This window comes from Panthera pardus, unplaced genomic scaffold (genome assembly GCF_024362965.1).
Source record: "Panthera pardus isolate Hobbes unplaced genomic scaffold, ASM2436296v1 HiC_scaffold_24, whole genome shotgun sequence".
NCBI classification, from domain to species: domain Eukaryota; kingdom Metazoa; phylum Chordata; class Mammalia; order Carnivora; family Felidae; genus Panthera; species Panthera pardus.
This window is the reverse complement of record NW_026526810.1, coordinates 107,280,496-107,300,589: the sequence shown is the minus strand read 5'-3', so window position 1 is coordinate 107,300,589 and position 20,094 is coordinate 107,280,496. Positions and strand designations below refer to the sequence as shown.

General features: G+C 48.3%; 1 protein-coding gene across 2 annotated transcripts in view; it reads right to left on the bottom strand.

Annotated features, from left to right (window-relative positions):
- The window catches only part of SUSD6 (sushi domain containing 6), a 95,091-nt gene extending 92,009 nt beyond the window's left edge, over positions 1 to 3,082 (bottom strand). The window contains exon 1 of one of the 2 annotated variants that reach the window (XM_053889538.1): positions 2,779 to 3,082. The gene's annotated coding sequence lies outside the window, so the exon portion shown is untranslated. Of the gene's footprint in view, positions 1 to 2,390; positions 2,722 to 2,778 lie in introns of those variants that run through there. The other variant, XM_053889540.1, reaches the window with a different exon arrangement.
- Positions 3,083 to 20,094: the final 17,012 nt, after the last annotated feature.

Here is a 20,094-nt window from a genome sequence, read left to right as displayed (position 1 = left end):
AGAAAAGTACAGAGGGAGTGAAATAATGCTTAGGAGCAATAAACCTGAAATAAGCTCTTACTTTTAAAAGCCAGATGCCTTATTACCTTCAGAGAGTACCTATGTGTGTATGGAATGGGAGGGTAGCTGTAGAAATCGCTGCCCCGGCAACAGCAAAGGAGGAAATCCCCTGCCAGGAGATGCACCATTACATAAGAGCACAAGTTCAGCCGCCACACAACGGACACCTGCCAGGAAACCAAACAAAGTGCTGAGGTCTCTTCATCTGCCAGCCTGCATCTGTAACACCTCATTCTACCTTTCTTCTTCTTTCTGTTGCCTAAATTCTGGGCTTTGAGAAGGCAGGCCTCAGCAAATAAGATGAACACTGCCATGTGACACCGGGTTTGCTCTCAGGGTTTACACATTTGGGGGTGGGGGGAGGGGGTCAGTCCTACTCTGAGCACCCAGGGACCTGATACCCCCCCGATCTAGCTATAGGTGAGGATTTGTTTCATATGCCCTGTCTACTACAGTATCCAAAAAGCCACTCTGTGGACAGGAAGTCCTATCTATCAGGCTTCATACCAGTAGTCTCCTCTAATTTAACTTACCGGACAGAAGTTCCTTAAGCAGCAAATGGTTGCCAATGAAAATTAACAACATAAATCAAAATACACGGACTTAAAGACCACGAACTCCATGAGGGCATGGCTGGATTCTTACTCACTGCAGTATCTCCAAAACCTAGCACAGTGCCGGGCATACATTCTGTATCACATAAATACTTGTGAATACTGAATGAAGGAATAAATAAGCAAATGATTATTGTGCACATACCATAAATGTGTACCTGGGAGAGTTATGGATGCTCATGACATGAGAAAGAGCCTGAAGAAGTAGTGCTTTGAAAAAGTTCTAGAAATACTCCATTTTTAATTTTACCAAATGGCAAGCAAATTAGAAGCTAACAGTAGAATCTAGCAGTTAAAGTGTGGGCTCTACCATGAGCTACTTTTATGACTCTGGGCAAGTTATTTGTTTGGCTTTGGTTTCAACTGAAAAAAAAAAGGAGGGGGGAACAGTAACAATACCTAGGGGCGCCTAAGTGGCTCAGTCAGTTAAGCGTCTGACTTGGGCTCAGGTCATGATCTCACAGTTCGTGAGTTCAAGGGCTACGTCGGGTCGGGCTCTGTGCTGACAGCTCAGGGCCTGGAGCCTGTCTCAGATTGTGTCTCCCTCTCTGTCTGCCCCTCCCCTACTTGTGCTCTGCCTCTGTCTCTCAAAAATAAACATATATATATATATATATATATATATATATATATATACACACATATATATACATATATATACATATATATATAAAACAATATCTACCACAAAAGTCTGTTATTAAATGAGATCAAGAAAGTTCTTGATACAAAGCTTGGTATACAGTCCTCAAGAACTCTTCCTATCGTTGCTGTTATTGGTTGTTTTATTAAACACCTCTTTTACGGAGGGGGAGGTAAACCTACTTCCGCTTCTCCACTCAACCAACTGAAAATTTTCATTTCAGGCTGAATCTGCATCTAGCTAAAAATGCAAAGCCCAGAAAATTCAAAACTCAATGCCACGAACATGTCTCTACTAGCCTCCACTAGATGGTGACAATTTGGGTGTGGAATTCCCCAAAGAGAAAAGGTGTGTGCATCCATCAGACATATGTTTTAAACCAGAGGAATGAAAAGAGCAAGAAATGAATTCACCACTGCTGAGGATGGAAAGACACTTCGTACTCCTACCGCTGCAGATCTCGAAAGGGAGTAAATGCCTCCTCCAGTTAAGTGAACTGGGTAGTTTCACTGCACCTCTGCACAGAGCTGACACAAGCCCAGTTAGCAAGAGCAACAAAGCCCTGCGAGCCGCCTGCCACAGAGAGTACGTTCTGTGGGAACAGCAGTATCAGGCCTCTGGGCCAAGACATGAACTTCCCCCTAGCCAGCCAAAGACTTGATTGTGACTCCTCTTTCCTCCCGAGTCTTGTGGTCCCACCTCACCCCCACCCCATGCTAACCTCGTTACAGGTAACTTTCCAATTCAACAGCCCCACAGCCGGACGACGCGGGAGAGTCAGACCTCCACCAATATCTGGAGTCCCCAAAAGCCAGGACTAAGAAAGCAAGTCTACATATATAAACAGGAAGTGGTTTCGGTGAGTCTCAGCCCGGATAATAAGTAAAGTTTTTGAGATTAAAGACCAGACGAGGCGCGGAGGCTCCAGAAAGCTCCGATGCTCCCACACACGGGCTCCAAGATTTCCTCAGGAAATCCACCGTCGCCAAGCCAACCCTGCCCGGCGCAGGACCGGCGGCTTTGGTCGGCCCGAGGGGAAAATAACAGCAATAAGAAAGAGGGCCTCCGCCTACCTTCTCTCCCGCGACCCGCAAAGTGTGGTCTCCGCCCTGACTCCCGGGCAGGGAGCACGACCCCCACGGCGGGCGAGGCCAGGCGGCGCGCCCCGGTCCCGGCCACCAGCTCGCAGCCGAAGACCGGCAGTCCGGTCCTCCTCCCGGCCTCGGCGCAGCCCACGCCGCCGCCGGGTCAGCCTCCCCGGTGGCCCTCCCGGCCCCTCGCGCGGCCGTCCGGGTGACAGCGGGGCCAGCGCACACAGCAGCAGACGCCGGGCGGCCGGCCGGGGCTCCCCGACGTCCCTCCAGAGCAGTGCGCACCAGCCCGGCGCCCCTGACAGCCCGCGGGGCGCGCCAGTGACACAATGCCTGGCCCCGCCGCCCCCGGGCCGCAGTGACAACTCACCCGGGGAACGGCACCGCGACCTCCGCGAGGGGGGCGCTCGAAGCTTCCGCAGCGCCGGGATCCGCTCTGCCGCCTGCGCGCGCCCGTAACCCTCTCGGGTCTAGGCGAGGCCCTGCGTGCCTGGTCTGGCTGGCGCTGGCCCGCGCTGCGGGAGAAGGCGGTGGGAGGCTGGGGGCGACGCTGTCGCCGGCTTAGGAGAATGGAACGCGGTGGCGACGGCAGTGGCGGCGGCGGTAGCTCCCGCGTCACTGGCCCAGCTGTACCGCGCGGGCGGGGGAGGACCGCGGAGTGCGGGGGGAGGGGAAGGGGCGGGCAAGGGGCGGGGTCAGGCGCGCACGCAACAAGCGCCGGCGTCGCGCCGCCGGGACCGCCCCGCTGGGAGGCCCTGCAGATCGACCGCTGCCAGCACGCACGCGCCGCCGGAGGGGCCGCACGCCCCGCGGGAGGCGAGCCTGGAGCCGTGACGGGGGGAGGCGGGCGCGGGGGACTGCTTAAAGGGACAGTCACGCCTACTGCGCTGGAGTGGCCGAGGCCGTGGTACCGACCTAGCCTGCGCCGCGTTTGCAGTGCGCTCTCCAATTCTTTTACTATCATTATTTTGTAGATATTTGGGATGTTACTAGGATTATTGGATTACTATTATTTGCAAATACTTTGCTCTCAGGTTCACAGGGCACTTTCCACGCACGTTGGTTGCCTTGTTAGGTCTTGAATCGCTTGCCAGACCTAGGGCTGATGCAGATCATTATCTCCCTATTCAGAAGTGCTTCCCATACTGTGTAGCGTAGATGAACAAGCTCCAAGTTGTCCCGGGGTTGGGGGCGGGGGGTGGGGGTGGGGGCTTGAAAAATGCAGATTCGGGATAGTCTCCAGCCATTCTGATTAAGTAAAGCTAGGATCGGATTCTGGGATCTATTTTAAGAAGCATTCCGAAGTGATTTCTCAGCATACTGAAAGCACTCAATGGATCTCAAGGTTGAGAAAACAGTGGTTAAAAGCAAGAATTGGCACAGTCAGGGCTAGGACCCTGTCATACTCCTAACTTTGTTTCCCATCCTGAGCTTGCCCCTTTGGGCTGTTTTCCAGCATATACTATGCCAACAGTTTGTGCACTGTATCACTACATCATTTGTTGGTGATCTCACTGCAACCCTGGGAGATAAGTCCTCTGTTTGGGTGTTTACAGGGCTTGTGGCCCGTTCATGGCCAAGATGGTGACTTACTGTCTTTGTGCCCCAGGGCCTCATGCAGTGCCTGTTCAGAGATGCTCGCTGGCTCAATAAATGTTGCAGCTCTCCTACCTGAGAATTCAGGCTCCAGCTGCAGATTGGGTCAGGCAAGCCCTTTCTCCCAGATGCCCTTTGGACAGGATACTCCCCCCACAGGACCTCTCAGCAAACCTAGTTCTAGTAGGTGCTCTGAGAAGATGCTGTGAATTAACAGGGCAAGTCCTTGAGGTAGCTCAAACCAGACAAGCAGAGTGTTCCTCACCACCCCATGCACAGGCACCCATCCCCAAGGGAACCCTCCCCTTCTAGGCCCCGCAGAACCTGTGACTGTAGCTACCTTTTCCATTATGTCTGTCCTTGCTCTGCCTTCTTTCTCTCTTGCCTTCCTGCTGGACATCCCTCCCTTCCTCCTCATTTTCCCTCTCTACTGGGGTTGCCCTACCCAGACCACCAGGGGGGTTGAAAAGCAAGTATTAGCTTGGCCTGGATCTGCAACAGAGCTCAGCAACCCTGTGTGGGCTGCAAGTACACACCAGGCACACCCAAGGCCCAGGAAGGGGACAAGGGAAAGGGTGGAGGAAGAATTAGAGAAGACAAATGGAGAGGAAAAAAAGGTGGGCAGATTACCTACAAAGGCAGCTTGGTGTAACGGAAGATGGATTAGGCCAGCCATCAGATCCCCTGGCTTTTGGCCACTAACCAGCTCAGTGACTTCATGCAAGACTCACCACCTCTCACACTGTAAAATGGCTCCTAGACCCTCTGCAGATCTGTAACTCACTTCTTAAAAATCGTCCCCTGGGTGCCCCCAGTGTCCACAGAATGAAATCAAACTCCCAAGCAAGGACTGTGTCCAGGGCTCTCCACAATCTGTCCCAAGTCTTCTCCATCCTTCCATACACCCTACATACCCCTTCTGTGCCTCAAACATGCTACCTACTTCACATCTCAGAACTTGTGCTCACACTATTCCCTGGGCCTGGAATGTCCTTCCCACTTACCCTTGCCACCTTTGCTCTCCTTCTTCCATTCTATGGCATCTTGGACAAGCCTCAGTTTAGCATGTATTTCTTTCTGCTTTCTATTACAGGATGCGGGGTGAATCACTTTTCTTCCTTTGTAAATGCTGGCTCCCCAGCCTCTCCTCTCCCACATTTCCCCTCCTGCTTGAGGCTCCACAGGCCTCCTACAGAACTGAGCAAAAGCCTCTTTACATTCTGCTGTGGGTCTTACTCATCTTACCTGCAACATTGGGGTGGTATTTCACAGCCTAGGTTAAACATTATTATGCCATTGAAAAGATAATTCTTAAAATGAGGGTTAAGAATAATTTAGATTTACAGGCTCTGTGCTGAGCATAAAGTGTGCTTAAGACTCTCTCTCTGTCTTTGTCTCTGTCTCCCCCTCTGCCCCGCTGCCCCACTTGTGCACTCTCTCTCTCCAAAATTTAAAAAAAAAAAATTTTTTTTTAAATAATATAGGCTTAGAAAAAAAAGAATAATTTAGACTTAGAGATTCTAATGTGGAAGAACCCTTTTTTTAAGTCAAAAATTGTCTTAGGGGCACCTGGGTGGCTCAGTCCATTAAGTATCAAACTCTGGATTTCGGCTCAGGTCATGACTGACCTTACCTTAGTGAGAACCAGCCCTGTGTATTGGGTTCATTGCTGAGCATGGAGCCTGCTTGGGATTCTCTCTCTCTCTCTCTCTCTCTCTCTCTCTGCCCCACCCCCGCTTGCTCTTTTTCTCTCTCTCAAAATAAATAAGCCCCCAAAAATATTGTTTTCAAATTTTGTGTTTTCTTAATTCAACAGCTTTATTGAGACACAGTTCACATACCATACAATTACAGTTTAAATGTATAATTATGTATTTAAAGTATATAATTCAATGGGTTTTAGTGCATTTACAGAGTTGTGCAACCATTACCACAATCAACATTTTCATGATCCCAAAAAGAAACTCTATACCCATTAGCAGTCACTCCCCACCTCTACCCTGCAACCAATAAGCTACGTTCTTTACCCATAGATTTACCTCTTCCAGACATTTTATATAAATGGTATTATATAATACGTGGTCTTCAGAATTAATTTTTTGTATCTTACATCTACCATAATGACTTCTAGGACCAGAGCTAATTTTTTATTTTCATTTATTTATCTAGACCCTGTCTTGTTCTAAAAGGACTTAAAGTGGCTCTTTGAGCTGGTAGTGTTCCTGGGTCCTTCCAGATTTCCAGTACAAATCCTAATACTCTAAGCCTAGGTACTGGAAGATGGCTCGGAGTTGGACCCGGGTTGGTGGTGAGTAGTCAATTGTCCCAGTTTGGCTGGGGCCCAGAAGGCCCGTGGGACTTGGGACCTCTGGGCTAAAACTAGGAGAGTCCTCCTGTCAAATCGAGAGGAGTTGGTCACTCCTGTGGTATGAGTCAGAGGGCATGGTTTTCTTCCTTTTCCAGGAATGTGACTAGGAGCTTGTGCTTTTACCACTTAAAGGGCAGGAAGTAAAGGAGAGGAAAAAGTTGGGAATTAGTACTTGGGATCTGTGTTGCTATCGTCATCTGTTTAACAGCAGGAATGACAGCTACTGTTAATTGAGCACTTACTGTGTGCTAGGTACTTAGTAGGGAAGACTTTATTCATGTAGCCATTAATTTTGACAACAACCCTCCAAATTAACATTTCACACAGGAGGAAACAGCCTCAGAAGACATTTTTGTAACATCAAATACTACATAGGGGCGTCAGGGTGGCTCAGTCTGTTGGGCGTCCGACTTCAGCTCAGGCCATGATCTCACAGTCCGTGGGTTCAAGCTCCACGTTGGGCTCTGGGCTGACAGCTGGGAGCCTGGAGCCTGCTTCAGATTCTGTGTGTCCCTCTCTCTCTGCCCCTCCCCTGCTCATGCTCTGTCTCTCTGTCTCAAAAATGAATAAAAACATTTAAAAAAAAACTACATAGCATGTATGTTGCAAAACAAGAATTCATTTGTGTTTGTTCCTAAAGTTATACTTTTCCAAATACATCATATATGGCCCCTCCTACCCTCAATAAAAATAGCAAATAATAACACAAATCGTCCTTACATATCTCTTGATCTTCTTGAAAATGCTTTCTTGCATACCAGCTCATTTTATCTACACAACATCCCCATAAAATGAGACATTATTAATGCCGTACTTTCACCTACAAGGAAGTTGAGACACGGAGCAGATTACTGGTTTGTCTGACCTCACACAGGAGTTAGCATGGGGTTTCTTTTTTTTTTTTTTTTTAAGTTTATTTAATTTTGAGAGAGAGAGACAGAGAGAGGGGCAGAGAGAGAAGGAGACAGAGGATCCAAAGAGGGATCCATAAGGATAGCAAAGAGCCCCATTCGAGGCTGAAACTCACAAACTGTGAGATGATGATCTGAGCTGAAATTGGACGCTTAACTAAGCCACCCAGGTGCCCTGAGGTTTTCTTGTTTTGATGCAAGATCCCTTGGGCAGATTTCAAAGCCCCATGACAGTAAGTAAGAAAACCCACTTGACCCCAGAGCATGAGGATGTCTTCACAGAAAGTCAGAGTCCAAGATGGGTGGGCCAGGCAGTGCTGAGCCAGCAGCGTTGAGGGGCAGCTCCCAGCCTGAGGAGGATCATCCGCTCAGGTGGTTGGTCTGAATACGCAGGCCTCTGCCAGTACCTTTCCTCTGTTATGTTAGCAGCCTGTGACCCCTGACAAGTCAGGAATCTTTGAGAGCCAGGCTCGGTGACCCAGGTCCTGTTGGCCTCTAGTCAGGGGGGTTTTGCAGAGGTCAGAGGTCAGAGCAGGGCTGCTCAGAACAGCAACTACGATTCCCTGCCTGCCCCAACCCTGAGCCCAGCCCTGGAAAATGTACACCTGAGGCAGCATGCACCTGATGCAGCCCAGTCCATGAGCGTGTGTGAGAGGGTGACCCAGCCCCTCCTGCTTTTCTGAAGCACTGACAAGTCTTTGACATTTTTATCTCTGATGCAAACCAGGTAAACTGGGGGAAAGTGTTAGCCCCGTTTTACATTCAAGGAAAATCCCAGGTAGCAAAGAGAGTGTTTACCTGCTATGTCTTCAGAGGAGAACTGCCCCAATCCTCCCTCCACAGGTTCCAGTCGCCCTGTTTCCTTGTTTCTACTTTCTGCCCTTTGCCCAAGGGCTGGCAGTGACTCTGGGAGTCAACCTGCTGGGAAGAAGGAAGGCACTCGGGGCAGCCCAAGGTCTGACGCTCTTGCAGACACAGACCCCACCCACATTGCTCCGGGTCACTTGACCCCGCATTCCCTTGATGGCTTTCTTCCTCAAAGCTGCCCTGGGCGTCAGTTTCAGGTGACTTAATGGTGGATTGGCTCCGCTTAGCTCTGAGCTGCAGGTGGGTGGAGGAATGGAGGGCCCCCCTCATTCAGACTGTCTGAAGAGGCAGAGACAGGGCTGCAGAAGTTCTGGTAGCCACTGCTAATTTACGTCCCAATGTCTGTCTGGCACTACGCTCACGGCTTTACATACGTGACGTCATTTAATCTTTGCGGTAACCTGGTGAAGTCGGTATTAATACTATTATCTCCATTTTACAGGTGAGGAAACTGAGGTACAGAGAGATTAAAGATAAGACCAAGGCCACAGTTACTAAGTATCGGGGCAAGGCCTACCTACCTCTTAGAGAATCCAACCGCAATTTGCACTGCAAAAGACAAATGCGATTTTTAAAGGGAAATCACTGTTGGTTACCTGCAGTGCTGAAGCCTGCTTGTACTGTGTTTCAAGAACCAAGTGTAAAATTGCCAAGATTTTTGTGACTCAGCTGTTAAATATGGGTTTTAATAAAAATTAAATTATATATGGAAAATTAAATAAATTGTATTTTTTAAGTTTGTTTATTTACTTTGAGGGAGAGAAAGCATGAGCAGAGTAGGGGCGGAGAGAGGGAGACAGAATCCCAAGCAGGCTCCACACTGTCAGCACAGAGCCCGATGCAGGGCTCGAACCCATAAACCGTAAGATCATGACCTGAGCCGAAACCAAGAGTCAGATGCTCAAATGACTGAGCCACCCTGGCACCCCGGTAAATTGTATTTTTTAAGTAATAAGTACTCAAATCTTATCACTTCCCAACTATTTTACTATATTGTATCCTTATCAAATAATGTTTTCGAGCTTATTTACATCTATTATACATGATGGGAGTGCTGTATATAATAGTACTTAACATCTCTTCCCAGCTCCACGTTCAATAACATTTCATTGACAGCTTGAAATCAGACATGGTGGAATTTTTTACATCACAGAAATTAGCAAATGCTACAAACTAGACCCCAACTCACAGAACAAGTTGTTAAACATTTAACAACACCTGTGTCTGTAGAAGTCACCGTGTGGGAATAGAGAATCCAGCACTGGTGGCCCAGTGCTAGATAAACTCACCAACAAAGCCAGTAGGGTGAGGGTAGGGAGCCTGTGGCTACCTCTAGGAGACAGCCAGACCCCAGGGATTCTCCATTTAACAGGGAAGGTGGGTGAAAAATATTTAATACCCTAAAAGGGAGTCAGTTCCATCCGCCATCTGCCCCCTGTGAGGTGCACTATGAAGGTTTTTGTTTGTTTGTTTGTTTGTTTGTTTGTTTGTTTTAATTTCCCCAGGTAGAGCTGGATCTCCAGTTACCAAGGGAGAAGAAGGGGCAGGAGGAACCTGAGAGGAAGCCTGCCGGGAAGAAGGGGGTGGGCCAGTCCCCAGTCCCTTGTGAATGCCTGACCTCTAGTGGTGGGAATGAGAATGCAAGCTTCTGCTTTGTAACCTTAGGAGGTTCTCCAATCTCTCCCTCCACAAAGCACAGCCCTGGTGCTCCCCAGCACGGGGCACAGGACAGAGGAACAAACAAATTGACCTTGGACAGAAGCACCTGCTTCAAACCAAAGGGTTTCAATTACTCCCTCAGAACCTGTGCCTCCTTTGGATAGCAAGTATTTTATATCACCCCCTTACTACCATGAAATGAAAATCACACGTAATTTGCCTACATACGTAGTTGTAAAAATTAAATGCATTCATATGCTCACCAAAAGACATCAACACAAATGTTCAGCACCATTATTCACAACAGCAAAAAGCTGGAAACAACCCCAAAGTCCACCTACAGTAGAATGGATAAATACATTATGGTACATCCATACAGTGGAATACTACTCAGCCACAGGAAAGAACAAACCTGCAGTCTATACAACACTGACTAATCTCACAAATATTATTTTTATTGAAAGAAACTAGACACAAAAAAAGTATACACCATATGATTCCATTTATATAAAGTTCAAAGATGGGCAAAATTAATGTGCAGGGTATTAGAAGTCAATATGGTGGTTACCTTTAGGGAAAATTATGATAGAAAGGCAGTAGGATGGGACTCTCCGGATGCCGAGAATGTTCTGTTTCTTGATCTGAGTGCTGATTACACAGGTGTGTTCATTTTGCCAAAGTTCATAGAATGTATATTTATGATTGGTTAACTTTTTTTTTTTTTTTTTTTTTTTTTGGTGCGAAAAGATGAGTTTATTAAAGCATGGAGACAGGACCCATGGGCAGGAAGGGCTGCCTAGTTCACTTTTTTAAAGTATGTAGCTATTCGATAAAAAGTTTACCAAGCAAAATCAGTTAACGAATTCAGTACATGCACCTAGAATCTCCATGACTTTGGCAACTATAAATGCAGATGGATGTAGGTGCACAGTTTTAGAGACTCAAATACCCTGTGTAATGTATGCGCCCGCTGCGTGATTTTTCTGAAATGGCGAGCTCCTAGTAAAATGCTGAAAATAAAACCCACTCTTTTTTGCAATTTACATGATAGTTGTATTTTTGATCATTATAAATAGGATTTTTTTTTTCCCTGCATAGACATCCAGCGGGGCATACAAGAGTCTTGTGGAGCTTGTGGATGGTTCCCTGTCCATTGCGGATGGACTAGTACTGTCCCCACCTCTGTCTGTGGAATGGGGATGATGGCATGCACCTTGTAAGGCTGCTGTGAAAATTAAGTGAGTTCACGTCAATAAAGTGCTTGGAACAGAGTCTGGCAAGCAGTGAGCACAAAATAAGTTCTTGATACTATTTTTATCACCCTGACTGCCACCCACTGAATGCCAATGGGTCTGTCAACCATTGTAGCAACCAAAAACACCCCCACACGTGTCCAAACAACCCCAAGGGGGTGACGCTGCCCACTGTAAACCATAGTTTAAAGCCTACTGCACCGGGGCACCTGGGTGGCTCAGTCGGTTAAGCGTCCAACTTTGGCTCAGGTCATGATCTCACGGTTCAGGAGTTCGAGCCCCACGCGGGGCTGTGTGCTGACAGCTCAAAGCCTGGAGCCTGCTTTGGATTCTGTGTCTCCCCTTCTCTCTGCCACTCCCCCACTCGCACTCTGTACCTCTCTCTCTCTCTCTCTCAAAAATAAATAAAAATTAAAAAAATAAAAATAAATAAGAAACCTACTGCACCACAGCATCTAACAAGGGGCAGGGTCATTCACTCACTCACTCCTTCATTTACTCACGCCTTCACCGAGCACGTGCCGAGGACCGCTGTGTTCCAGGCTCAACCTCCAGTCGCTGCCAGGCTGTGTGGGGAGACAAAGATGTCCACAAATAATGACAACACGCTGGGACAAGTGTCCGCATAGCCCAGCAGCCGCAAATTGTCCACCTTTGGCCCTCGCCTTCTGCAGAGGGGTTTGGTCTGCCTTGTCGTTTGCTTTCATTTTTTTATTTAGTTGCCAGTATTTGAAGATCAGAAGATTTCACATAAAACACCCAGACTTTCCCTGCCTTGAAGACCCTGGAGCTTGGGGCCACTGTCACAGATCCATCCGCTGGTAGACGCTGGGGAAAACTTAAAAGCTTCCACAAGGGGCAGATGAGTGAGCCTTAAAGGCTCAGTGGGAGGCAGTCAAAGTGGGAAAGGGCATGGGGAGGACACAGCATGTTCAAAGGCCGGGCTCTGAAAACAGCATGTCTGAGGACGCGTCCCTAGTACACGGAGGCACACTGCAGCAGAGGGAGGCCTGGGACCATCTGGGAGCCAGGCCAGGGCCTTGAGCTTCTCAGGTCTGACACCAACCTGCCTTCTCTGCATATTGCTCGACAGAGGTACAAGTTCAACATAAAAATGAATGCCAAGGTTGAGGTGCTGTCAGACATTGTCCACAGCATCCTTGCACCGTGCCTGGGGGGTCGGGGGACCTTGGGAGATGTGCGAGCAGTGGCGGGAACAGTGTGGTCTTTGGGGTCCCTGCAGGGCTGGCCTAACGTGGTATGACCGGAGGGCAGAGAAGGGCTTCTTCTCACTTGTCTGAAATATTCCATTCACATGGCCTAACTCAGTGCTTCTCAATGTTATGTGCACACAGATCATTAACATGGGGATCTCATTAAAATGAAGATTCTGAATTAGCCGGTCTGGGATGGAGCCTGAGAGTCTGCATTTCAAACAACCCAGCAGGGATGCTGCTCTGTGAGTCCAAAATCACACTTGGAGATCCCAGTTTACGGTTTCTCAACTGTGGCACTACTTTTATTTTGGACCAGACAATTCCTTGTTGTGGGGGGAATGCTCTATACATTGCAGCATGGTGAACAGCATCCCTGACCTCTACCCACTAGATGACAATAGCAGCCCCTCATCTTGACAACAAAAAATGCCTCCAGATATTGCCACATGTCCCCTGGGGCAGTGACAAAATTGGCCTCAGTTAAGATCCACTGCTCTAGAGTCTACATGGACTCTTAAAATGTAAGAGTTTATATGTTTATGGGTTTTACCTTTAAGGCACAGAGGCAGAGCAGACAACATAATTTGTGGGGCGCAGTGCAAAATAAAACATGCAAGCTCTTGATCAAAGAGCAGGAAAATAGTGCCCCTAAAGGTACTCTCTCTGCCCCTTCCCCACTCACATTCTCTCCATCAAAAATAAACATTTTTTTTTTTTTTTTACATCTAGTTTCTCTTTCTAGGCTTGTGAATATATGCTTTGCGAATTTTGCAGTTTTCCAAACTGTATTCTAAACTCCTTGAAGAATCCTAACAATTCCCTGATAAGCTCTGTTGCAATGCCTGTGTATATGCTTTTATTTTGTAATGATTTACTGACAAAGTTCACAGCCTGGATGCCAGCAAAAACCCGAAAGTTAATATTTGAACAAGATGCTGCAGGGAGGGACTCCAGGGATGCAAATGAGCCACCCACAAGGGGTCCTTGCCCTCCTATAGAGCCCCTCCTCTCTCCCACAGTTGCTGCTGTTGCCACTGTCACCGGCAGCAGTCTGGGCCCGGGTCTGGCCTGGCCCCCTCCGGGCCGGTGGTGCTCCAGACTGTCCCAGGAATGCGTGCGTGTGCAGACACATGAGGCCCATTGCTCCGTGTTTTGGCCGCCCGCACTTATAAAACATTTACCTACTTCAAAGATAAAATTACTAAGAATTTCAAGATCAAGACAGAAAAAAAGCATTGTCTTTCTTAAATGTTTATTTTTGGGGCGCCTGGGTGGCTCAGTAGGTTGAGCATCTGACTTCAGCTCAGGTCATGATCTTGAGTTCATCAGTTCAAGCCCCCCCCCCGTCGGACTCTGTGCTGACAGCTCGGAGCCTAGATCCTGCTTCAGGTTCTGTGTCTCCCTCTCTCTTTGCCCCTCCTCTGCTGGCACTCTGTCTTCCTCTCTCTCAAAAACAAATAAAACATTAAAATTAAAAAAAAACAGGGGCGCCTGGGTGGCTCAGTCGGTTAAGCGTCCGACTTCAGCTCAGGTCACGATCTCACGGTCCGTGAGTTCGAGCCCCGCGTTGGGCTCTGGGCTGATGGCCCAGAGCCTGGAGCCTGCTTCTGATTCTGTGTCTCCCTTTCTCTCTGCCCCTCCCCCATTCATGCTCTGTCTCTCTCTGTCTCAAAAATAAATAAATGTTAAAAAAAAAAATTAAAATTAAAAAAACCAACAACGGCCAACGTTTATAAAATGTTTATTTTTGAGAAAAGAGAGAAAGCACAGGGGAGGGGCGGAGAGAGAGGGAGACGGAGGATCCAAAGCAGGCTGTCTGCTGTCAAACTCAGGAACCATGAGATCATGACCTGAGCCCAAACCAAGAGTCAGATGTTTAACCAACGGAGCAACCTGGGTGCTCCCAGAAGAAAAGCATTAAATCGAGGCAGGGTCCTTCTGCACACGGGACCTTGTTCCGCTACACAGATGACTCTCCGAGGAAGCCTGCCCTGCACTGGGTAGTGACAGGCAGTGCATGAGGTGGGGCTTGGTGACAGCATTTATCATGAGAACCCGTGGGCTTCTCACAGGCAGCAGGGGGCAAGTGGAAAGGGGAGCCGGGCTAAGAGACTGAGGGCAAAGGCAGTGTGGCACTGATTTTAGAATCAACTAGGCATCACCAGCACGGCTCCAAGGGACAGGCTGCTCTGCACCGTGGAGGGGACTGGAGTGCCTGAAGAGAGCAAGCCCCCGCTCTGGGGCCAGCTGGTTCCCACAGTTTCTTAGGGAGAGCACCTCCAACTTCAAGGCCCCCTCCTATCCCTGCTGGCTGCACTTCCCCTACTTTCTCTCTTGGCTGCTCTCACACCAATTCCTTTTCCTGACCTCACTCCAACTTCTTCCCTCCTCTCTGTCCTCTGCCCTGCCCCCTCCCTTTGCAAATTTTTCCGGGGGCAGGCCCAGATCTTCCTTGGTGGTAAGAAACACTTCCAGTGCAAGATTAATTTCAGGGCAGCTAGAAAGACGAAACTTCTCCCAAAGGCTGAGAAAAAATGGAAAAAACATGACAAGGGGAAAACGGGCCTCAAAATGCAGATACCTTTTGAAGGCTTCCGTGAAATCCAAGCCTCCGGCCTCTCAACGGGCTTGCAATACAGCTGCAGCTTCTGAAGTAACCGCCCAAGAACAAGCCCGGGTCTTGGGCTGAGACGAGCTGTGACAGCAGAGAATTCGCTCGGCCGATGGAGCATCCTGGTCCCAGACATCCATTGCCAGGGATGACCCTGGGGCTGTGGCTTCCAATAAATCACATGTGCGCACAAGGTTTCGGCAAAAGAGCACGTTCACACTCACAACAACCTTGTGAGGCAGGAATCATTAGCCAGCTTTAGTGATAGGAAATAGGGACTCAGAGGTGAATAGCTCAGAGCCACCCAGCCGGTAAGCATCAGAGCTGGGATTCAAACCCCGGGCCACTTGACTCCAAATCCAGTGTTCTTTTCTTCCACAACGTGTCTTTGCCCCAACACCGCCCTGCAGCAAATGGACACAATCAGCAAAGGGTACCTTTCACCATGTCTTTTCAAGCCTCCTGATTTGTTCCCTTCTTTGCCCTGGCTCAGCTACCCGGTGCTTCATGCTGGCAGTGTGGCATTTCAGGCACAGGAACCTATCCATGAAGAGACCTGTCCTCCGGTTGGCATACCTCTCTGGTGCCTCAAATCACCAAATTCCAAGAGGGGGTAACATCAGCTCTGTCGCAGCAGCTGGACTTTGTGTGCAAAAACGTGGCTTACGGACTTAATGCCTACGTTATTTCTACCGTTTTGCAAAGCCTGACTCCTTTGCAAATTTCAGGCATTGAGTTGTTCCCAATTTTAAAACAGGGAGGTTGAGCGCAGAGCTGAGGGAGGAAGGAATATCCATCGAGCACCCTGTGGGCGAGGCGTCGGGGAAGTGTTCCCGGGAACACTTGTTCTGTGCCCTTTCTTTCCGCCTGAAATGACTCACTGCGATTTCAGTCTCTTGGGCAATGAGCAGGCTCCCCAGGGACCCCTGACAGCTGACCCTCGCCCGGCCTCTCCATCAGGGCAGTGTGTACATGTCTTTGTTCGACAGCTCTGTGAGCTATCCAAATCCCAGTCCAAGCCTGCTGCCTGCCCAGCTCTCTGAATGCTGGCAAGCCACAGGCAACATCTGCTCCAGAGGCTTAATCCAGCATTTGGAAGGGCTCCCTTCCGAAATCTCTGGCCTGGCACCATGCCCAGCCCCAGTCAGCAAAGAGCTGCAGCATTTATGTGGCTTTTCCAGCAATGGCTTTGTACGGTCTAGGGAGCGGCTTTGATGTCCATGGAGTGGGGAAGGGCTGAGGGTGGAGGGAGGAGGCGCAAAGCTGAGAAGACACGAAGGCCCGCACCCACTCGCTCAGGATCCAGACTTTCCACCCAGCACGTAAAGACTCAGCACAAACCCCGAGGAGCCCACAGAGGTGGCTTACATGATTCGAATTCAACTTTGATACCAACCGTCAGGCAGAAATAGTTGTCGGTCCTCGCAGTATATTGTGGAATTTGGATTTCAGAGCAGTGTCTATGAATGCACCTTTTCGTCTAGTTGCAGGGCATTTAAATATTTGGTGATCATATTCACAAAGACACTCTTTCTGCAGCACTGCTGTCTGGGTTCCCCAGCTTCTCAGATTATTCTAACGTGTTGTTCTATAATATGCCTTGGAAGAGGACAAGGCTCTTGCAACAAGTGATGACACAGAAGCTCAAACACAATTAGTATTTTGATGGAGGTCACAGCAATTTTGCAGAGAAAAACACATAACAAATGATCTAATGAATTCCAGGACCCGACAAACAACTGAACTCAGGGCCCGAAGATCTCAATGGCCTCTCTGGCCCCTGAGCCCCTGCTGCAGATCCTCCAGATACCCCCTCCCCCATCCCAGCTCCCTGCCCTTTCCCAGTGGGACCCTCTGTGGTCTTTCTAGAAGCACTGAGCATTCACTTTGTGAAACCATCCAAGGATCTCTCAAGTTTCTCTCCCCGCCCACCCCAAACACACTGCCCTCTTGCCCTGCCCCAGGCTCAGCCCTCTGACTCTAGCTCTCCTCCAGATGTCCAGTCCACCCCAGGGCCCCTCAGAGCAAGGTTCTCAGCAACCCCCCACCCCCTCCCATCCGAACCCTCGTAGGACTGACTGTCTCAGGACATGTTGGGTTCAGGAACAGGAGTAAGTGAAAGCCCATCACCACTGACTGATCATTTTCTACACACCTTCCGGGGGGCCAAAGGCCCTCCTGGGCTCTTACACCCACACCCTAGAGGCCTTTTCCCTTTCTCCCTGACACTGACATCATTGGTTGGAGAACTGAACACCATTAAATCTCCTGAATGCTTCTCTTTGACGTCAGGGACTCAGGCTCTAAAGGAAGCTGAGGGATTGCCAGCTCACTCCTTCCTGTCATGAGTGTCCTTAACATCATCAGAACATCTCCATGAGCATCACATCTCTTTTTGTAAACTTTTATCGACTTTTACAACACTTACTGGTTTTCAGGCATTTTACCGGGGCTTTGTTTCAGTTAGTATTACCTTTTTTTTTTTAAGTTTATGTCTTTATTTTGAGAATGAGAGAGAGAGAGAGAGCACCCATGAGCACGAGTGGGGGAGGGGCAGAGGAGAGGGGGAGAGAGAATCCCAAGCAGGCTCTGCACTGTCAGCGCTCATTCCACGAACTGTGAGATCACGACCTGAACTGACATCAAAAGTCGGTTGCTTACCAACTGAGCCACTCAAGTGTCCCAGTTAGTATTACCTTTAACAGAGATCTAACTACTGTGGCTTAAACACACTCAAGATAGCTGCCATAGCTCCAGCCATCACATCTGCATTCCAGTAGTAAGAAGAGGAGCAGGGAGAAAAGGGGGTGCTTTCTTGGAAGCCCCACCCGACCACTTACATGTTATTGGCCACTCTTACTTGCAAGGAAGTCTGGGAAGTGGAATATTTTAGCTGGGCATGCTTCTAATCTCAATAAAATCACTCAGAGTTCTATATTAAGCAAGATGGTAAGAATGGATATTGGATAAGCAGTTAGTAATCTCTGTCCTTCGGCTTTCTAATACCTTATCTTTCTTGTCACTCTTGGGCTAGGGGTGTTTTGGAAGTCTGAATTCCTTGGATTTTATAAGAGTGATAAGGAGCCTATTACTGCAAATTATATAACATCCCTCCTGGTGTCTGGTTACAGCACTGGACAGCCCACACATTCACTTTTATGCGGTGAAATGTTGACACAGTCACATGAAACACGATAAATAAAACTATATATGACCTCACATTAGTTCAGGTCAGATTGTGTCGCCTAACCAGTTTTTATGCCAAACTAAGGGGAGAAAAAACTCAGTTTTTAGAACTTCTGGGATTTCAGTTACGAATAAGAAATGGTCATCTTGTATCCTTATTTTATTGAGGAAGAAAGCAAGGCTCTTCTTCCTTGGAGAAGTTAAGTAACTCACTCAAGGTCATACAGCTCCTAGTGGTGGAGCTAAAACTAGAATATGGGTTTTGTTTTGTTTACTTTATTTTTTGAGAGAGACAGAGACAGCGTGTAAGCAGGGGAGGGGCAGAGAGAGAGGGAGACACAGAATCCGAAGTGGGCTCCAGGCTCTGAGCTGTCATCACGGAGCCTGACACGGGGTTTGAACCCATGAGCTGTGAGGTCATCACCTGAGCCAAAGTCAGACGCATAACCAACTGAGCCATCCAGGTGCCCCTACTTTATTTTAGAGGGAGAGAGAGGCTCCACGCTCAGTGCAGAACCTGACGCCGGGCTCCCTCCCACAACCCTGGCATCATGACCTAGGCCGAAATCAAGAGTGGGAGACTCAACCAACTGAGCCACCCAGGTGCCCCACCTCCAAAGCAAATACATGGGGAAAAGAGGCGTGTGGGAACACGGCTTCCTATGCTGATGCCCAGAGCCATGTTGAGAGAACACAAGAGTGCCTGCTTCAGGGTCTGTCTCAGGGAAATTCTATTTGTTTTTAAAGCAGTTTTGTTAAGTTTATTTATTTTTAGAGAGCGAGTGCAGACAGGGGAGGGACAAAGAGAAAGGGAGAGAAAGAGAATCCCAAGCAGGCCCGGAAACAGGGCTTGAACTCACGAACCGTGAGATCATGAAATCACGAGTTGGAGGCCCAACTGACTGAGCCACCCAGGTGCCCCGGGAAGTTCTATCTAAAGCAAAGTTTTATAAATACATTTTAAATGCACTACGGATAAGCTTAACTGTAAAGAAACCATAAGTTACATTCTCCAAGCAGTCCAGATAACTAGAGTATTAGCTTCTCGTATAGTCCAAAGAGCCTACTCCTTACCATTATTTACAGAAAATGATACATCTTTATATTTTTTTAATGTTTATTTTATTTTTGACAGAGAGAGACAGAGCATGAGCGGGGGAGGGGCAGAGAGAGGGAGACACAGAATCGGAAGCAGGCTCCAGGCTCCGAGCTGTCAGCAAAGAGCCAGATGGCGGGGCTCGAACTCACAGACCACGAGATCGTGACCTGAGCCTAAGTCGGACGCTCAACCGACTGAGCCACCCAGGCCCCCCAATGCATCTTTATATTACACGCACATGGCACAAAATTCAAAATGTACCAAAGTGAGAAGTAAAATTTGTCTCCCACCAATTCTTCCCAGAGACAACTGCAGTGACTTTTTGTGTATCGTTCCAGAGCTAGCTCCTCATTTAGAAATTACCAAATGTTATCTGTGGTTGCCTCTGGAAAATAGGATTAAAATGATTCCGGTGCATCTGGGTGGCTTAGCCGGTTAGGCCTCCGACTCTTGATTTTTAGCTCAGGTCATGATCTCACTGGTTTGTGAGTTTGAGCCCTGCGTGGGGCTCTGCGCTGACAGTGGGGAGCCTGCTTGGGGTTCTCTCTCTCCCTTTCTCTCTGCCCCTCTGCCCCACGAAAGAAAGAAAGAAAGAAAGAAAGAGAGAAAGGAAGGAAGGAAGGAAGGAAGGAAGGAAGGAAGGAAGGAAGAAAGAAAGAGAAACAAATAGGGAAAAGCTTAAAAAAAAGCCATCTGTTTAAAAAAATAAAAGATTCCTTTTCCTTCTGTGTTATATTGGGGGGGGGGGGGGTGGTGTTGTACCAATTATTTAACACTCAGTTTCATCTTTGGTAAAATATATTTTTATAGATACATAGTCTCAAGACATATATATTGGGATATAATATTGTCGTTGTAGCATGTGTAGATAATGCGCTTATGCCAAAGTCCAGCCCTGAGCAGACACCCAATCTCTTCC